This window comes from Natator depressus, chromosome 26 (assembly GCF_965152275.1).
Source record: "Natator depressus isolate rNatDep1 chromosome 26, rNatDep2.hap1, whole genome shotgun sequence".
Lineage (NCBI taxonomy): Eukaryota > Metazoa > Chordata > Testudines > Cheloniidae > Natator > Natator depressus.
In genome coordinates this window covers 1253278-1272560 of record NC_134259.1, presented here as the reverse complement: position 1 = coordinate 1272560, position 19283 = coordinate 1253278, and the positions used below count along the sequence as shown (strand labels likewise).

Sequence of the window (19283 nt, the reverse complement as noted above, 5' to 3'; positions counted from 1 at the left end):
GCTAGTGTACCATCAGTGCCTTGTTTGAATGCAAGGGAAGGGGTGTGCGCTTTTTTTTCCCCCTCAGATGTCAAGGGAGCATGGGTGAGTCTGAATGTAAGAACTTTGAAAATTTACCCAGTTTTTAGCCTGGCAGAAGATGTGAAATCTCAGATGTGTAGGTTTAATGTTCGGCACAGTAAAGAGCAGGGGCGCCGATCAAACTTACGGCGACGGAAGGCCATTTCTGCTCTACCCCTGGAGACGAGCGTGTCTCCATAGTAACAGTTGACATTGAATTAGCTCACTGCCTGAACATCTGCAGAGCATGGTCTTTTGCACGGCGGTGTGCATCGGTTCTGAATGCTGCTGCTCTTGCTACCATGCTGTAAGCATATCTGTGAGCACGAGTGGCATCACGGGACTAAAGACCTGCAGTATGACAAAAGGAAATGCCATAAATGCGGTGTTGGGTTCTTAAAATTTTGCCCACTTAAAACCAAATACCCCTGTAAGGAGGGCGAAATCAGTTTCCTGAAAACCTCCTCCAAAGAGCTAATGTATCTTTTAAAAAAAAAAAAAAAAAAAAAAAAAAAAAAAAGCCAGTGCTCTACCTTTTACAGCATTGGTCATGTTGGGAAATTGACAAGTAATAAATAACCTTTGGCTTTCTCTACTTTTATGAATGGACTAAAAAGTTGTAAGGAGAGCTTTGTTCCAGGCTAGGCCAGCAGGAGACCACCGATGAGGTGGCATCATATTGCGTGCTTGTAGGACTGCCAAAGGGGTCCTTCTTGGCAACCCAATTGTAAATTGAAGCCAGGTGTTGGTTAGACCAAAAAGCATATTGTATTTGTTGTTGTTTCATTAAATAGAATGTTTGGTTAAAAAAAAAATCACAAAATATTATGTAAACTTTCACTGTTCATATATATATAAAAAAGCCAAATAATGCTAAATAGTCAAACTGAAACTGATTCCCATCACTATTAATTGCAGAGCCTGCCTTTTTTCTAACATTCTTCAGGTAATTCCAGAACAGAAATGGGAGCACACTACTCAGGAGACTGAAACAAAGACTTTTCTATTGTCTTTAAAGTCTGGTTCACGCTATTGCATGTTTACACTTTAGCCATTTATTTTAAAACACATGCAGAATGTGCTCATAGTATTGCCTGTACCTAACTATCAAAAGGCAAAGACTCCTTTATCCTCCACTTGTCACTGGCTCTAGCATCGGGTGCCTTTCAAAGCTCATCCTCATATGGCCTGAAGCAGCAAATCCTGAACGATGGCACTGGGAAACAAGCCACCCGTGTAAGGCCCACGTTACAGCAGGGGTCCCCAAAGGCAACCCCTGTTAGGATGTTAAACTACAGCAACCAGGAAAGTGACCCCTTCCTCTAGGAACAAGAATTCTCTATCTTGTATTACTTCCACAAGGGACAGTATGCCAAGCAAGTCTTGATGAATGTGATATTCCAGAATATTGCAATAGACTTTCAGTGTGGTGCCAAGAAGATGATGTTTCATCATACACAGATGTAACTATAGTAATGGCCTTTGGCTTTAGCCTGGAGTTCCATCTCCTGTGAGGAACGGATACCGCGCGGCTCTTTTGCAAAGGCGAGGCTCACGGTGTGTGTTCGACCAAGTATGGCAACAATAACAGGTTTTGCCTGATGCTGTCCGTCCTATAGGTACTGTACCACTAACACACTGCTGATTATGGTATAATTTCTGTTAATGCTACCGTGTCTTATAGTTGCCTATCATAGTATATAGCAGCTGCTTCCATTATATGTACTATGTCATTGTGAAGGATCCCAAAGCCCTCAGTGCTTACTGATGTGTAATCCTAGGTAGGGATTTCCACATCCACTGCTGACGTGCAGGTTTGTAATGATGTGCAGCGGAACGTGTGGGATGGGGAAATAAGAATAATCTTGCGTCCTATGGAAGCTGCAGGGGGAACGTAGGTGTGACATTATTGATGTGAACTGGGACCGTATAGATCATTGTCAGTGCGACTGAGATCCTGTAGTGGTGCCGAATCTTGTATAAAGGGGGTCAAGTAAGGTGTCTAAGACAAGGTTATGGTTTGCTGGTTATGATTAAATACAAAAATGACACACACACACACACACACACACACACACACACACACACACACACACACACACACACACACACACACACACACCCTTCCCCCCCCCCGTAAAGTTATAAGTATGGGCTCTATACTGTCTGTATTTCAAAGTTGTGCTATGCTTCTGGGTGACACCCCAGACAATGGGCCATCGAGCAGGCTACGCGGTGCTGATGCCAAATTAAGGCCCAATGAATGTCCCTTAAGGACCATGGGCTATACAGTTGACCGTTGTGACTCAGCAAGGTATGCAGAGAACCGCCTATGGACAGAATGCTAAGAGTTTTTCAGTGCCTTGCGCTGGATAGCTTGTCTTTGAAGACAAGATGGGGGAGATGCATCAGCCTTTTATAGTCTCTTGCCATGTGGTCTCTGCTTTCTTTATCCCAGTCCTGCTTCTTGCCTCTGGGGGAATCTTGCTACAAACTGAAGCTCTGAACAAAGGACCGAATGACCCATCCTGGCTGCGGATGTACTCTGGAGACTTGATTTGAACCTGCAGTTAATTCCATCGCTGCTACAAGCCTGAACCAAGAACTTTGCCATTACTACATGTCATTGATTCCATTTAACCAATTCTAGCTCTCATCTATATCTTTTTCCTTTCATGAAAAAACCTTCAGATTCTAAAGGATTGGGAAGAGCGTGATTTGTATATCGACCTGGGTCTGGGACTTGGCCCTTTGGGATCGGGAGAATCTTTTTTTGTTTTTGTTTAAATTTTTCCTTCCCCTTTGACCGGGGTATTGGTTTTCATAACCATTCATCCCCATAACGAGCAGCACTGGTGGCGAAACTGGGAAACTGGAGCGTCTAAGGGAATCGCTTGTGTGACTTACGGTTAGCCAGTGGGGTAAAACCGAGGCCTTCTCTGTTAGGCCGGTTCAGTTTGCCTTTGTGTGCAAAGGAACCCCAGCCTTTGGCTGGAACAGCTCTGCTTTAAGCAATTTGTCCCGAATCGGCACTCTCGGTTGGGTCCCACCAGAATCGGCATTGGTACAGTTGGCAAATGTCACATAGACTCTTTACTTCCTTAGAGGTGACACACCCCTACTCTTACAAAAACACCAAGGGGTCTTTAATGACCAGAAGTAGCCAAGAGCAGAGTGAGTCTCTTTGGGGAAGTCAGCGTGGATTCTGAAAACAGAATAGACATTGAGCACAGATTTCTGACAGGACCAGCGTCCGGGAAGCAGGAGGTGGCTAAGCTTTTCTGCAGTTTACCCAAGCTCCTTGTGGCTTATACCGGTGTCAATTAACCTGTACAGCAACAACGGGCACGTCCATATCGAAATAGCACCGGACGGCCCTAGGCTCGGACGATTCCTTGCAGTCGCCGGAAATGACCAGATTAATTGGCGTTCTGAATAACGTGCCCGTTTGTCTCTCCCGTCACTTACCCTTTCGCTTTGCTCCCGCCAGGCACAAACCAAGTTCCCCCGGTTTGCTTCAGAGAAGCGAGCGCTCGAAGGAATCAATTTGGCAACTGCAGCGTTACATTTCTGGTATGCACGTCTGCTCTCCGTAAACTCAAATAGGTTTTGCATGTTAATAGGTTGGCTCTACTGGAAGGCTGAAGAGCTACTTACTTTAAAGAGTGAATAAATGTTTAATTATAATTAGGGTCATATGAGGAGAGAATTGTAGTGGCAAGCAGTGAATTGCATCTGTGAAACAGTGTGGGGTCGTGAGTGAATGAACGTTTTTGGTAAGGAGGTGTGAATTTGTTCTTAAAAGTATGGAAGCTAAGCTTGCGTGCGTGGTGAGATCGCTGCTTTCGTATCCCATAACAAGAACAGCGGTAGGAATACATTAATAGTGTAACCTTTCCTCTTAGGGAGACCGAATATTCAAATGGCTGGCCACGGTCTGGAATTTTTAAAAAGCTTACGGCGCTCTTAGGTCCGAACGGTAACTCCGAGATGCAGTTTCTCTTAGCTTAATGTTCAGAGTCAAAAAGGATCAGGAGCCGGAAGGGCTCTCATAGTTGGTAGCGGGTCTCCCTGAAGCAGTGTGAGTTCAGGCCCCTCTTTTGTCCTCCCTCATACTAGGCTTTTAACAGCCAGGAAATTGAGGTTCTACTGTACTTGTGTTATCACCAGAGTTACGAACATCTTGGGAATGGAGGTTAGCGGAACTGTGGTCAAAACGTTACGGCGGTTGTTTCAAAGGTGTACAAGTGAACATTGACACATTTGAAACTCTACTCTGCTGATGAAAAATGCTGCTTTCCCTTTATAGCACTGTGTTGAACCGACTACTTTTTAAAAGGAATTTTTTTTGCGGTGGGGTGTGTCTGCTGCTGCCCAATTGCGTACCTCTGGCTCCCAGTGAGGTGTGTCGTTGACCGGTCACTTTGTCACTCCAGAAGCTTGGAGTTATGAGCACCACTGTATTGAAAATTTTGGTTACGAGTGGGGAAAAGAATGAGTTTGGTTAAAGCACCCCAAAAAAGGTATAAATCTATGGCTCCGTTTACCTGTGTGTGTAAAGGAGGCCAATTTTAGGAGACACGTACCCAAATTTAAGTATATAAGCAGAAAGAAATGTGAGGAACAAAAGGTGTGATGTGGTCTTGAGGGTGTGTCTTACTCAGTCTTTTCTTCCAACATCCGTTGTATAAGGGAAGACGAGAGTTTTTATTCAGACTTTATTAAATGATTTTAAACTGGATTTATTAGCAGCCTTTTACAAGCATCCTCGCTGCCTTGACAACCGATGTAAGCCACGGACAGGTGGAGAGCTTGGAGGGTTATGACGACGGGGGGAAAAAAAGCTGGATGAAGGCTGAATTTCTAATGTAAAATTAAGCATAGTTGAAAATAGTTCTGTAGCCTGAGACTAAGGACAAGTGTGTTTTGTTTCCCAGTCAGAGCTCCTGTAGTCATTCAAAATAAAAATTACTTGTCAGAGGTGGTTTTTCCCTACGCTCCGATTCAAAATGTCACACGTCTGTCTTCTGCAGGCAGCAGTGCCCATTCCTAAATGGCTTTGGAGTTTCTGGTATCTCCCCATGTATCGATAAGTACATCGTTCACCCTCCTGGATTTACATAGTGGCGCAAATCTGCCGTACGATGCTTAACTACTGTGTAGTAGACATTCAGTCCGTCTTACCTTGTTACGCAACCATAAGTTTGGAGTAAGACAGATCGTGACAAACTCTAAGATCTTAGTTTTAAGAGGAGAGTCATTACCATAGGTTTTCTCCTTAATGGTGGATTGTTTTAGTTCCTCCTTGTAAACAGATGAGCATCAGCTGATTTCTAGGCGGAAGAAGTCTAGTAGGGACCGGTATCTGAGAGCACCCTTCATGTAAAATCGAGAGCAATAGCTTCGGGGGGTGGCAAATCACGAGACCTACAGATATGAGCAAGCAACACACTTTGATAAATCCCACTTGATCTTCATGTCCTACAATAACCAGAACTAAATTAGTCTTTAATTATCTCCTTGAACTAAAAAAACGTGGCTATAGATGGGGGTAGGGACAGTGAACTTTCTCACAACTGTTAGGTAGTGCATTTGTTTCTTCATGCACGTCCTTTGTGGCGGAGTGCAATGACAAAAAGTCATTTTATAGTCCCATGTGTAGTGTGCTCTTTTGGGGCAGGGGTCTACGGGCCCGATCCTCAGCTAGTGTAAATCAGGAAAACCGCATCGACGCCCAAGGGAGTCTGTCAGTATACCTCTGTGGTGGTTCTAGCCTGACGCATGTGGGTATTCGTACTGCAAGTCTCTGAAAGGGGGACTGTCTAACGGTAGCTGTGACATACATATCATTTCTGTTTGGTACGATAAAATGCCACCTGGGAGGGAGGGGAGGTGCTGGGTGTTTGTTTTGTTTTTAATTGATTTCTTTTCTTTAGAAAAGCGTCTCTCTACTTTTTAAATTGCATAATCCAATCACATACATGGTCACCTCGGGAGTGACTAAAAATCACTCCTGAGAGAAAGCACTTTCCTGTTGTACCGACTGGATTTGTTTGTAACACAAGCTTGCCTTTTACTGCTGGTTGGGGTGAAAAAGTATTAGTACTTAGGAAATTTTGGTTTTTATATGTGCAAAGCTTGTTTCAACGGGCCTCTAAAATTTGATTACCGAGCCCTAAATCCTTGAGTTTTCTATATTTAATGTACCAATGTACAGAAGTAAAACCCATTCAAAACTGTAGCCATTAGAAGGTTGGTGAATTCCACCATTTTTATTATTTGGGGTTTGTTCTGCTACTAATGGACTTTAATTTCCAAGCGTTTCAGCAATGCACTGTTGGTTAGAATGAGGTGGTTGGGGGCGGGAGGGGGAGAGACTAGTACAGGAGTCCTGAGTAGCGAAACTTTGCCGTCTTTCTCCAAGAAGAGCTTCCCTTTATACCTGTCTCTCTTAATAGGAACAAAGTTCAGACTCTTTTCTTCTGGAAAACACAGTAGTAGACCATTTTTATTATTAAAGCAGGAGTAAGGACAAGAAACAATGTAATTGTCTATTACTAAAACTTGGATGTGTCCTTTAGTTCATGTTAAGTGGACTGGAACTTTAGTTATGGGAGTTAAATGGCATAAACGGCAATCTCTATTTTCATTAACAAAGCATTATGGGGTGCAACCTCACAGGCAGCGAGCCAAATTCTTGATTGTTTTTTGGTGGTTTTTTCTCCCAGTCAGTCGTACTCAAGAGGATGAATGTTCACACTCGTACAAACAGTTTCATCATGTTTAGGATGAATATATAGAAATATCATGTCATATTTATATGCATGTAAAGATATTTTATGCTAGATGTTCCAGCTAGCTCAATGAAGTTCTTGGATCATATAAAAGAAGTTCTGTATTAAAATCACAAATGAGTTTGATTCCCCATAGTTTAAATTCCAGGGTATTACTAATTAAGAGGTCTCTTGGTTTTTGGTACTGTTTCTCTCCCTCTCTGTGTGAAACTTGCAAGCTGCTAACTGCGTTAGTACATTCTAAGACAGAGTCTGTTCTCAAAGCAATTCACACAGAGAGAGACTCAAAGCAATACTCTGTAACAACAGAAACAGCACCCAGAGACTCCCCACCCTTTTGTTGTATTAACAATTGTGATTAAAATAGAGATAGAGGATGTATGCAGATGGATGCTTGGTGTGGATAATAACTGAATGATCAGGGAGGTGCCAGCCTAAGAATCCAGTGTCCATCGGCTGAAGAAGGCGTCAAGTGGAAATAACCAGAGGACCCCCGGAGGGCAGACTGGAATCCACCCAGCCGCCTCAAGAATGGGAGAACCAAAGAACAAGATAACATCTGGCAGCACGGAGCCGTCAGGAATGTGCCATCTGCCGATTGATTCGGCAGCAGCATGATGAAGCAATTCCCACAGACTGGCCTAGGAAGAAATTCCTATAAAAAGAGACTCTAAAAAGTGAGAACTTTGGGGTCTGATTCTGCAAAGCAACTTCCAGGAGCGTCAGATGAGCATCTGACGAGGCCCTGCTCCCTCCTCATGTCCAGGCCACCTGGCCAGTGGCTTGGCATGAGCAACTCTAAGGCTGGTAACTATGATAACAACAACCTTGCAGAACCTGTGTGTGTGAATGAATGGGTGAATCAATGAGACTAAATGGAATGTTATAGCTGTAACTAACTGCTTACTATGATTCTTTCTGTATTCACAATAAATGTGGTATTTTGCCTTTTTCCCTTTAATAAGATCCTGCTGGTTTTTAATTTATTGGTAAACAAAGTTTGAATGTTCCTAGGAAAGCTCAGATATGCATTGGTGTCTCCCAAACACTCACGAGCATAATGCTCCTAAGTAACAGTGGACTGTGCTGTAGGAAGCAGGTATGTTCTCTACGTACAAGCGTAGGGTGAAGGGGTTATTCAGGTAACTGTTGACCAAATATGTCTTGAAGTACTCACAAAGTAATATGTGCACAATGGCGTCTTCTGCGAACGCTTTGGCTTTTTGCAGGCCCTGTGACTTGCCTAGGCAGGTAGAGATTCCATCTTGCGGCCATGACGTTGCATACGAGAGAGATTCTAAAAGGCCCCGGAAACCCCTCCATTTGGTCTTCAGCTGGCTCAGAAGATGCCAAAGAGATGCCTGAAAGAAACTGGAACAAAGGACAGTAACTACAGGGGCGATCTAGACCAAGAAGGCGTCTAGTCTATCAAAGAAGCTTATCGGAACACCTCTGTGGGTGAGATTTACTTTTGTTTCATAAGCAGACAATTTACAGCGCTTATTATTTTTGTACAGAACAAACACTACAAGTCTCCTACTGTATTAGGCTTAAAGTAAATGCAGGTAAGTGTTTGTTTGACTTTATATGTGCACAGTTGTCAGAACCAAATTATACAAAATTACTTGCTCTGGGTTATAAAGCTTTAGAGGGTGGACAGAGTAGTTGAGTAAATTGCTGGGGGAGCACAGAGAATTCAGAGTAGTGTTTAAATACTCTAATAATGTAGTAATTGGGGTTTGGAGCCCACAGGGAGCTGGGCGCGCTTTCTAAGCTGTTTTCCGTTGGGGATGCAGTTCCGACCCGGGTCAGTGTTGTAGCAAGTGCAACAAGACAGGGTAGTGAAGTCCCAAGCTACCAAGGAAAATGGGCTTGGGGTAGTCTCAGCACAGCAGGTGGCAGTCCCAAGGGCGGGGGGTGGGGGTGGGGGTTGGGTCTGGTCTGACCCAACTTGTCTCACTGCCTACCCTGACAACTGCTTTCCCTTTAAATTGAGAGTCAGAATGGAACTTCAAAGTGTGTGTGTGTATGTATGTGTGTGCGTGCGCGCGCGCCCACAGCCTCGTAATCCATGTGGGGGGGAATGTACATTCTGCTGTAACAGATTGCATAGGCTTGTGCATTTCCTGTATAAACGCACAATGGGAAAGGTGTGAGTAGTACCAATTTGAAGGTATAGGAAGTAAAATATTGGGACTTGTGCATACAAAAAAGGTTAAATGAGCCTCTTCCACTGATGCCAAGAAAACCATTCCTTACTCACTGTCTTGTGGGGGGATTGTCAAACTCTGTTTTAAGATTACACTGCTTTCATACCCCATAGCGGGCCTCTAGTCCAACCAGCCAGGCCTGCGTGTAGGGGGAAAACTTCTTACAGGAAGTTTGGCCACTAGGGTCATTGATCAGTAACATTACTGACCATCTGGTTACTTTATTTTCCTGGTGCGTGACTCGACTCACTTCTAGTCTAAGTCATTAACACCAAGGTGGGGGAGGGGGGGAAGCAGCAGTGTGAAGGTTTCCAGTTCATCTACAGGTGGAGGTATTTGGAGACTCCTCTCCCCCTCCACGAATGGGTGAGAGAGTTCAGTGTTCTCCTCGCAGTTGCCTCTACTGAGCTGGCGGAAAGTCTGGTGCATGTGTCTTTTTTTGTGTAATGAGGAAATAGTGGTGTCACTGACCTGCCTGCTCCCTGAAAACATGGCTTGTGAAAGGGGACGTTTCACCCCTTCATCTAAAGGGGAGGAATACACCTCCATGTTGGTCCCACTGTAATCTCTTTGTGCATCCTTCCCCCTCCCATATACCGCTGGCATGCAACAGCAAGAACAGCAATTGTGAGCGTGGCTGGGCACTCCCAGACTGTAAAATCAGAGGATTGGGAGGCAGTGTTGGCAGCGGACCTCCGACACCTCCCCTCACAGATTTCAGTTTTTACAATGCTTCTTACCTGTCAGTGGAGCATGGCACTGCGTGCTGGTCTTGGGGGGTCAACAAGGAGAGAGCTTTTGAGTGCAAAGAGCAACATGCCTGTTTAGCAAAGGGTGTTTTCCAAAGCAAGTGAAGAGGCTTTTGCCCTTATCTTGAAGCTCCTTGGACTGTGGGACACTTGGTTGTACGCTAAGGAGGGCTAGAACACCTTCACTGTCTGACGGGTACGTGTTGAGGAAGATGGCTTTAGTTTTGTACTTTGCCTGTCCCCATTGCAAATACTGAATAGTGTGATGTGCTGTTTTTATGACCTACATGCTGATACGTCTGTTCCGCAAGGCTCAGCAAGCAAACTAGGTGTGCAGGTGTTTAGTTAAAAAAAAAAAAACAAAACAAAACACCAAAAAATGCCTGGAATCGCTCAAGCACTTGACCTAGTGGTTTTGTACAAGGATTCCAATGTGTGTGGCACTCAGCAGTATACAATTAGAGTCAACTTATCAATCTAGAGCTAAATATGGATGTGAAATGTGGCTGTAAAAGATTTTAGGTGGGAGTAGCTGTAATAGGGCCAAGGTGGTAGTTATTTCAGCCTACTGACGGTCAATCCAGGCCACATTTGGCATACCGGTCCAATGACCAAGGAAATTGCCGCTGTGATACATCATCTTCAGAGATATTGGTGCACACCATCTTTGTTTGTGTTTCAGGAGGTAGCCTTGGCAGTTGCACATTGCTCTGACTGTGAAGCATTTGCAGCCTCTTTCTATGTTCCAGATCTACTACCGGCTCCATGAGGTTGCTTTTTCAGTCATAAAAACACAGTACTTGTGTATTGAGCAATTAAATCTCAATGTCAACTGTACATATGAATCTATCTTGCTGTGTGAAAGAGGAGAGGTAACTTGTGTATCTGTTGCATGTTAGTAAATCTGAGTGTACACATATTTTGTATGGTTAGGTTGGACACACATGAGATTTACTTACTATGTATGTGTAATTGACAGCTATTCTGAGTAAATACCAGGTAGTATACCGCTAATCTATAAACTATCACACCAACATTGTTATACTTGGGTACCATGTTGTGTTCTTACAGATAAATCTACATTAAAATTGATCATGCATGGATAATTGGGATTGTTTTCAGAGATAAGAGGGAGTTACTACAATCTGAGTTGACTTTAAGACCGATCCGCATAAAGCAGATAGCGTAGATGGGATGTTTCAGAGTAGCAGCTGTGTTAGTCTAAGGTGCCACAAGTCCTCCTTTTCTGTTTTACCAATACAGACTAATGAATGTAATAAGTTGTGATGGATTTTTCATGTAGATTAAACTGGTAGGTGATGAACTGTTGAAAGATACAGGGGTGGAGTAGTTTCAACTTGATCAAGTAGTTTAATTTCTATCTGAGTAGCATGTTTGTTAATTGTAAAATCTCCATTGTGTAAAGGGACTCAATTTGATAAACCATCACAAATGGAACTATCAACCTGACTGAGACAGCATAGTGTGATCAACTACATGGTTGTAATTTGTAAAATGAGCATAATCATTTTATCCTCTTAATTGTTTAATCAACTTGCTATCACTTGATCGATACAATTATACCATAGCAAAACTACAACCTAGTTAATAAAGCTATGCAGCAATAGCATGTAGTTAACTGTTTAGTGTACTACTAGAAAAGAAATAGTGATGCAAAAGACCTAGGCTGAGATGTCATTAAACTAACAATGTATAGATAAATTGTGTAACAGATCTTGCTATTTAGATGACAGCAGTGAACTCAATCCACATGGGAAACATGGCTAACTGATCATCTTAAATTTAAACAATTTCTTAAGCATGATAGGTGGCATAAGCATCTAGACCATAATATGAGATGAATGAGAGATTAGGAATTGCTCAAACTACTAGTATACAAATGTTATTGCCATGACTTTTTCAGACTTCTTGTTGATTACATACTTTAATTGTAGTTTGGATATGAAGTAAGGTTTGTAAGCTGACAAATTGTGACTTTGCCAAGATAGTTGAGTGTACAATTAATGTAAGGTATTTGATATCAGTGTAACATGCACAGGTCTCTAGTTTTCATCTGGTCATCAAACTAGTAAGAATTTGAGTCCATGCACAATAGCTGTGTGTCGTTATTGTGCACTTAGGAGTAGTGCGCACTACTCCATTGAAAAGTATCAACCTTACTATCACTTACACTCTAACCCGATTATTCCTAAATAGATACTGTCAATCCAATATCACTTGATCTTTATTCATTGTTAGATTACAGTAAAATTCTCAGCAAATAGACGACAAACATCTTATCACATTGTTGATAAATTGGGTTTTGACTGATCTGACAGTTAATCACAGAAATAATACTGGTAATACTAAAATCTGCTTAAAATATACTAGTATCAGTTGTTTAACAAGTCAGGTTTGAATTCAGTAATCTGCATGACTTGACCTTTTATCTGTTGGTTAGAAACTCAACCATAGATCTGACATGCTCAGTTGTCAATTGCATAAATCTCAATTTGCAACTACTTGTACAATTTCCCTGTTAGTGAATGGACATCACTCACATTACCTGAAGATTTGTAACAAGGATTTGTGTTCCACTGTACTAGAGTAGGAGCCGTGTTAGTCTGTATCTGCCAAAAGAGCAGGAGGACTTGTGGCACCTGGGAGATGAACACTTTTTTTTCTTTTTAAAGGACTACTTGTGGCACCTTAGCAGTCCAAGTTACTTAGCTTAGGCTCAAATAAATTTGTCAGTCACTGAGGGGTTTAAAGAGAACATGTCTCCTAGTTGTTGATTGGTACATTAAGTACCATATCTCCTAGTGGTTTCAGTAGTCAAACAATCCATCTGGTAGATTTCCTCTTCTAGGTGTCAATTCCTCAAATCTTCTGGATGGATTAGGAACTTCAATTTAACTGCTTGGATGAGTAGTTGACACAACTGAAAGTAGGTAGATGAATATGTTCTACCTCGAGCTGTACATCTCTCTCGATCTGTCCATCCATTGGATCAGTGTGGGTGTTTGAGGTAGTCCCTAAGACCTGGTCAGCAAGTATGTGACGTGGTTAGGCAAAGATCTACCAGTAATACACACTCAAGTCAAACTAAACAGAACACGCAAACACGTTCATGTTAACTTTATCTGTTTCCTTGACAAGTTAGGTCTAACAACACTGGTTTTAACCTATTTTACTTTTTCCTTTGACCAAGTTTACAGTTACAGTGTGTGTTAAAGTTTCATAACTAATCTCAAGTTACTAGATTGTTTGGTTACCTGAAAAACCGCCTAAACACCAGGTTATAATTAACTATAAGGTAGAGCTAAACTAGTTTGACATAAGTGGAAGTGTGGTTGTTTGCAGAGTTAGATGTGTAGCTTAACAAAACTAGCTAAATGTGTTTAGATACAACATAACTAAACTACAAATGGAAATATAAACTAGACCTTGTACACTAAAGAGTGTACAGTTCAGTGCCTACATCTTTAACAGACCTAAAGGTATACACTATATACAAATCTTGGTAGACAAACTAAACACCATTTAATGTTGAGTACTCCAACCCTTTTAAAGTGCAAATGGTGTTTACTCTGCACTCAGAGTACCCAGTTTAATCTTGCTGAGTACAAAGTGAAAATTAATTTCTATAACAAATAATATGTAAAGTGAGTATACTCATGTTACTGATTTTAGTCTACACTTTGTAAAGTTCTATTTACTCACAGGTTGTAAACTCCAAAGTCTTAGAATGAGTCTACTCTCTCCTAAACTCTTGAGATGTAAAGTTTTTGAAAAATCTAGAAACAGCTGCTACTCAATCTAGAGCGTTAGTCTCAGGTGCCACAAGTACTCCTTTTCTTTTAGCTAATACAGACTAACCAATTTATCTGAGCATAAGCTTTTGTGAGCTACAGCTCACTAGATTTAGTAAAACACTACAGTACTTAATGCTGATGAGTATTATGCTGAATTGTTTAGTATTAGATTTGAGTTTACTAAATGTGTAATCATTTACATGCACAGTTATACTGCTGATTAGTGTTTAGGGTATGGATTAGTAAGAGATTATACTCTAATGTTTACTCTACATAAGTGTAGTTACTAATTCAACACAAAACAGACTAATCTCTGTACAGTATTCACTACAGTGTAGACAAGTGTACACAAGTGAAATTGAGTGTACTTTACAGTTGTACACTCGAAACAAGTAATTGTTAAAGTTAGTGCTTACAATCACTGAGAGGATTCATACTTAGATTCAATAACTTTTTCAACAAAACCATAAACTTACTCTATTTCAGTATACAGTTTCATCTTCAGTTTAAATAGACTCTCTCAGAATGTACTAACCTCTGGAAAAACACAGACTAGATCTAGTCAACCAAACTATAGATATGGCTTGAGCTGTTTACGACTGTTCCTTAACTGTATTTGAAAGTTAAAAGTCTTACTTTGTCAGTCAATCTATCAAATGGTCTAACTAGAAACAAAGTTAAGGAACAGTCTATCAATGCTTTACTTGACTATAAAAACTGTTATGGTTTAAATAAAGTAAACCCTACATAGGACAAAGTACTGACGTAGTGAAAGTTGAATCACGTGTTCAGATTGTAATTAAACATTACAGCACTAATATACTCAACCTTGTGCTCTGTAGAGTTTAGGAAAAACCTTTAGTTATACTTGCTGTTCTTTCCTAGTCTAAGTATGCTTTATTTAAGATATGAACAGTTACTTGTGCTCTGTTTGCAATTGCAAAGTACTAACACTTTCCAAGTTTAATAAACAGTGTAAAGTACTGTAACATCATTCATCCAACAGTTAAGTGACATTTGCTTATAAACTGTTACTTTAGTTCAAAGTACATGACCTAGTATAGTAAATATGGTAATGTACATTATACAAGTAACAGTAGTACTTTGAATAGCCTGTACATGTACTGTTACTGACCATCCAAACAGATTATACTTCAGTTTCACATATGTGTTAGTTTTAACTACAGAGTAACCATTTCAACATCACTTGAAACAAAGATGGTTTGTAAAGATGGATAAACTGTTACACATGTAACTTTAACTTTAGTTTACTTCAAACCATGATTGGAAAGTTTAGAAACATTTAATTTATGTTTAATGTACATTTAAGAAGTTGTGTATGTACTGTAAAGTTGGTTTCAACAAATGTTATTGAAACCATGTTTCAAGTTGTCATAACAGTAAAGTTTCAAGGAGCAACATATTTAACTGGTGAACAAACAGTCAAGAGGTGTACTTTTTGTATATAGTTAACCCTAAAGTCACCTTATAATTTTAAAGTTGCACTTCAAGTTACAGTTCACATCACATAACAAGTAGGTACTTTTATAAAAGTTCACATATAAAAGTTCACAGGTGTAGTTTACCTGTGTATGTACATACAAACAGAGTATGCAGGTACTCATGTTCGAACATGAGTACCTGTGTATGTACGTACAATCAATCCTGTAAATGAACTCAGTAACTTTATTCACAAACTGAATAAACACTGTTAAAAGTGGTTGAAGTTTGTTCATGGGTTGAGTGAACATTGAGTTAAGGTGTAATGTAGTTAACTGATTGCTACACAAACTCAATGTGTAATGTCTACACAATTACACCTGAACAAGCTTTATAAACATTATAAAGCTTGTTCAAGTAAATAGTTTTCATACTTAACTTTCAATTTCCTTGTACAGTAACGTGGAGAGTATACTCTCCACATTGGTACTAGTACCAATCTGTGTCAAAATAATCTAACAATGGAAAGAGTACTTCTGGACTTTAAAAGATGTGTTTGAAACCTGAAAACAAATTCTCAAATTAGTTAGATCAGTTCATATTTACAGTGTTCGAACTGGAAACAGTACTGTTTTTACTTCATTTTAAGTACTTTCGAACTATCAGTTGGAAAACAATGTACTAACTGGAAACAAACAGTTGAGTTACTGTGTAAAGTGGAACATGAGTGTTTGAAAGTAAACAGTGTTACTTTTCCACTTTTTCTTGTAAAGGTTACATTAGTAAACAAATGTAGTTTACAACTTTAATCTCTTGGTACTGTAACACAAATGGTAATAGTGTAGTTTGTTAAATTGAACTACTTGAAACAGTGAAGTAAGTTAAAACTATAGTTCAGTTTGAACTAATTGAAAGTATTGGAAACAGAAACTAAAGTAAGTTCAATTTATGTCAAACTAAACAGTGATGTAAGTATGTGGTAAAAACTACTACTGACTACTTACAATGCACTTTGTAAACAACTAACAGTTGGAGATAAGTACATTACTCGGTAGTCTTCAACTTTTGTATGCCACTTATGGATCAAATAAAGATTTACAATTAATCTTCATAAATTGAATGTCATGTTCAAGTAACCTGTTGTGTAATAAATGTTTGTACTTTGAAAGTACAAACAGAATGTTCTGTTTCACGTGAAACAGAACATTCAAGTACATATTTAAGCTGTACAACAGTGTTGGATGACTAATACAGCACTGTAAACACTGATCTTTGTTCTGATTGAGCTACTTTTTTCCATTACAGTTGAGAAAGATGTTTATCTTGTTTTGAAGATTCAGTACTGAAAGTACTTTAAATCTCTACTGTAATGTAAGTACAAGATTCAGATCAAAGTATAAATACAGTAATGTTGCTCAAATTACTGTTAGTTCTTAAAGAGTTTCACAGTACTGTGAAACTCTTTAAGATCTTTAGTACTTGAATATTCAAGCTGGTGACAAGTTTTGTTTGACAGTACATTTAACTATAAAGCAAAATATCCCCCAAAGCCCTACAGCCCCCTTTTCCTGGGGAAGGCTTGATAAAAATCCTCACCAATTTGTACAGGTGAACACAGACCCAAACCCTTGGATCTTAAAGAATTGCCTCTGCAACCTACAAATCTTCATACCTGAGTTTTAAGAGAAGGTAGTCACCATCCTTGCTTGATTCTTCATTTACCCTGTAACATCAATCACATCATCAGATTCAAAACATCAAGAATCCCTGTAGGCTACTTCTTTACTCCTGTTTGTCTTTTTATAGGTTTACATTCCATTCAGCACAGCTTATTTTATCGGCCATGCAATTACTTACTTAGCCATTTCTAGCTAGATTTCCTTTTGTTTTACTCAGTCAGTCTCAGAACTTCTGTTAGTGTGATGCTGTTGCTGGGAACAGATTAGGAATGCAGACAGACACTGACTTTCAAACCTGGAGAGGGGGAACAAAGGATCTTGTCTCAACCTTGCTGGCACCTGACCAGGAGGGATTTTATAGCACTGTATACGGAAAGTACTTAAAATCTGAACGGTTTATACTTTGTACAGGACATGACTAGTGTTAGCTTACTTTCGAACCACTACAGTGTAGTGGTTAACACTAGTAAACAACTACTTTTAAGACAATGTTTGGAACTGATGTAGTACAGTTCCTAACAAAGTAGTTGTAGTTTACCGTAAGGTTGTACGTTACACTTTTGAAGTAACAAGGAAAGGTCAAGTACATTAGTCAACCAGTGTAATCTGCTTAAACCATAAGACATACACCAGCTTAAAACTAGGTCAAGTACATGTCTTGAAGTAACAAGGAAAGATGTAAGTAGTTAGTTTGGTTAGTATACTAACCAAACTACTGAACTCAAGGCACTTAAGTGAATATAAACATAACATGACTTGAAAGCATAATGTTTCTAGGACAAATTATAATTTATGTTGTGTTTAAACACTTTAACTAAGGTTTTACCCAAAAAGGGCCCTTTACAAACGAACTCTATTTACTTTAGTTAATGTGAACAAAAGTACAAGTTAATAGTAAAAAGGTACCGACTTTAATTAGACTTACTAACATTAGTGAGTGTGCAGTGACCTTTTCACATTTGAGTGAAGGGCCCTTAAGTGATGTACATTAAAAACCTACACTTTAGGACAACAAAGTATACTTTAGACACATTCAAACACAAATAACATTGTTGTCCTAAAGTTTGTATAAGACTGAAAACTTTACAGTTAACTGCAAATGTAAGTGTAGAACAGACTTAAATGTTAAGTTTGGTTGTTAAGAAAACTTGTGTAGTTGAGTTCAGGACTTAAGTGAATGTGACCTATATAGGTCTTTTGTTAACTAAACCTTTACTAATAAAACCTTAACAAGTGAACTTTGTTAAGTTTAGGTTAAAGTTAAACTTTGTTACAAGGTTTAAACTACTAGTAAGTGTAGAACAGACTTTGAAACAAGGTTTAAAGTTAAGTGTGTGGTTAGTATTTTGTACAGTTCATTAAAGTCTGTTCTACACTTAACAAGTTCACTTGTTAAGTCCTGAACTCAACCAAGGTTTAATGAACTGTACAAAATAAGTATAAACCTTTGTAGTTTGACTGTAGGACAGTGAAGTTGAAGTACAGTCATTTATATGTAGACTAGTCTAAGAAGTGACCTTTAGTTTGTACTGTAGAATACTTTAACTGTTCAACATTAATTTGTTTTACTTGACATAGTACACTACTAAACTGACTGTAGACTTTTTGAAGTTGGTTTAACTGTTGAAGTACTACTATAAATGCAAATGACTACTAAGTGACCTTACTAACTAACTATAGTGCAGTGAATGTCACTGACTGTTCTGTGTACTTTCAGTATTCTAAGGTAGTTTGTTCAAGTAGAAGTTAGTAGTTTGTCTCTGGGTTTGAGGTAGTGAACAAGTAGTTTAGTAAAGTAAAACTAACTACTTTACTAGTAAGGTTACTTAAAGTTTACCATCAACTTCAGTTAAACATTTCTATAACTTTACTTTAAAGCTTAAGTATAATGTTGTTTGTCTAGAAGTAATTTGAATTTATAAAAATGTTTAGAAGTTGTACTTCACTTACATGTTCAGACTACGTAGTACAACATTAACTGTTAGTACACTTAGTCAAAGACAGTGTTTAAAAGACAAAGTCTAAAACTTAAGCTTGAACTACACTTTGTTTGTCAGTTTTTACTGGCCTTAAACTTAGTGAACAAAAACTCTGTGTACTGAGTTTGTAAAACAGTGTACTAATTAGTCTCACATTCAGTCTGTCTTTAGTTGTTCAATAGTCAGTATTTGACTTGAAACTTAACTAATGCAAAGTCAACCTTTTAAGTTAAAGTACTTCAAAGTACTTTAGGGGAAACTACAGGTCACACATCAGTCAAACTTAATGTTTGTTTTATTACTCTACTTCAGCAAACGTGAACCTAGTTTAAACTAAAACACACTCTAAAGTTGTTCTCTATATAACAATGTTCTGTTTTGGTTAATGTTTAAATAAACTAAACATAAACATGGTAACTACTAAACTAACTGGTTGACAGTAGGTTTAGTAGCTTAGTGTAAAACATTACTACTTGGTTTTCTTTTAAGTAAAGTTACAGGTTTGCTTAAGTACACTTTAAACCAAGTAGAGTAACGTGTATAATAAGTATACATTA

The 19283-nt window shown here is 39.3% G+C and overlaps 1 long non-coding RNA gene across 1 annotated transcript in view; it reads right to left on the bottom strand.

Moving 5' to 3' along the window:
- Positions 1-4808: 4808 nt before the first annotated feature.
- The window catches only part of LOC141978149 (uncharacterized), a 143056-nt gene continuing 128581 nt past the window's right edge, over positions 4809-19283 (bottom strand). The window contains exons 7-10 of the long non-coding RNA XR_012636339.1: positions 16926-17042; positions 16741-16791; positions 8032-8225; positions 4809-5487 (exon numbers count right to left, since the gene is read on the bottom strand). This is a non-coding gene — a long non-coding RNA (uncharacterized LOC141978149). The remainder of the gene's footprint in view (positions 5488-8031; positions 8226-16740; positions 16792-16925; positions 17043-19283) is intronic.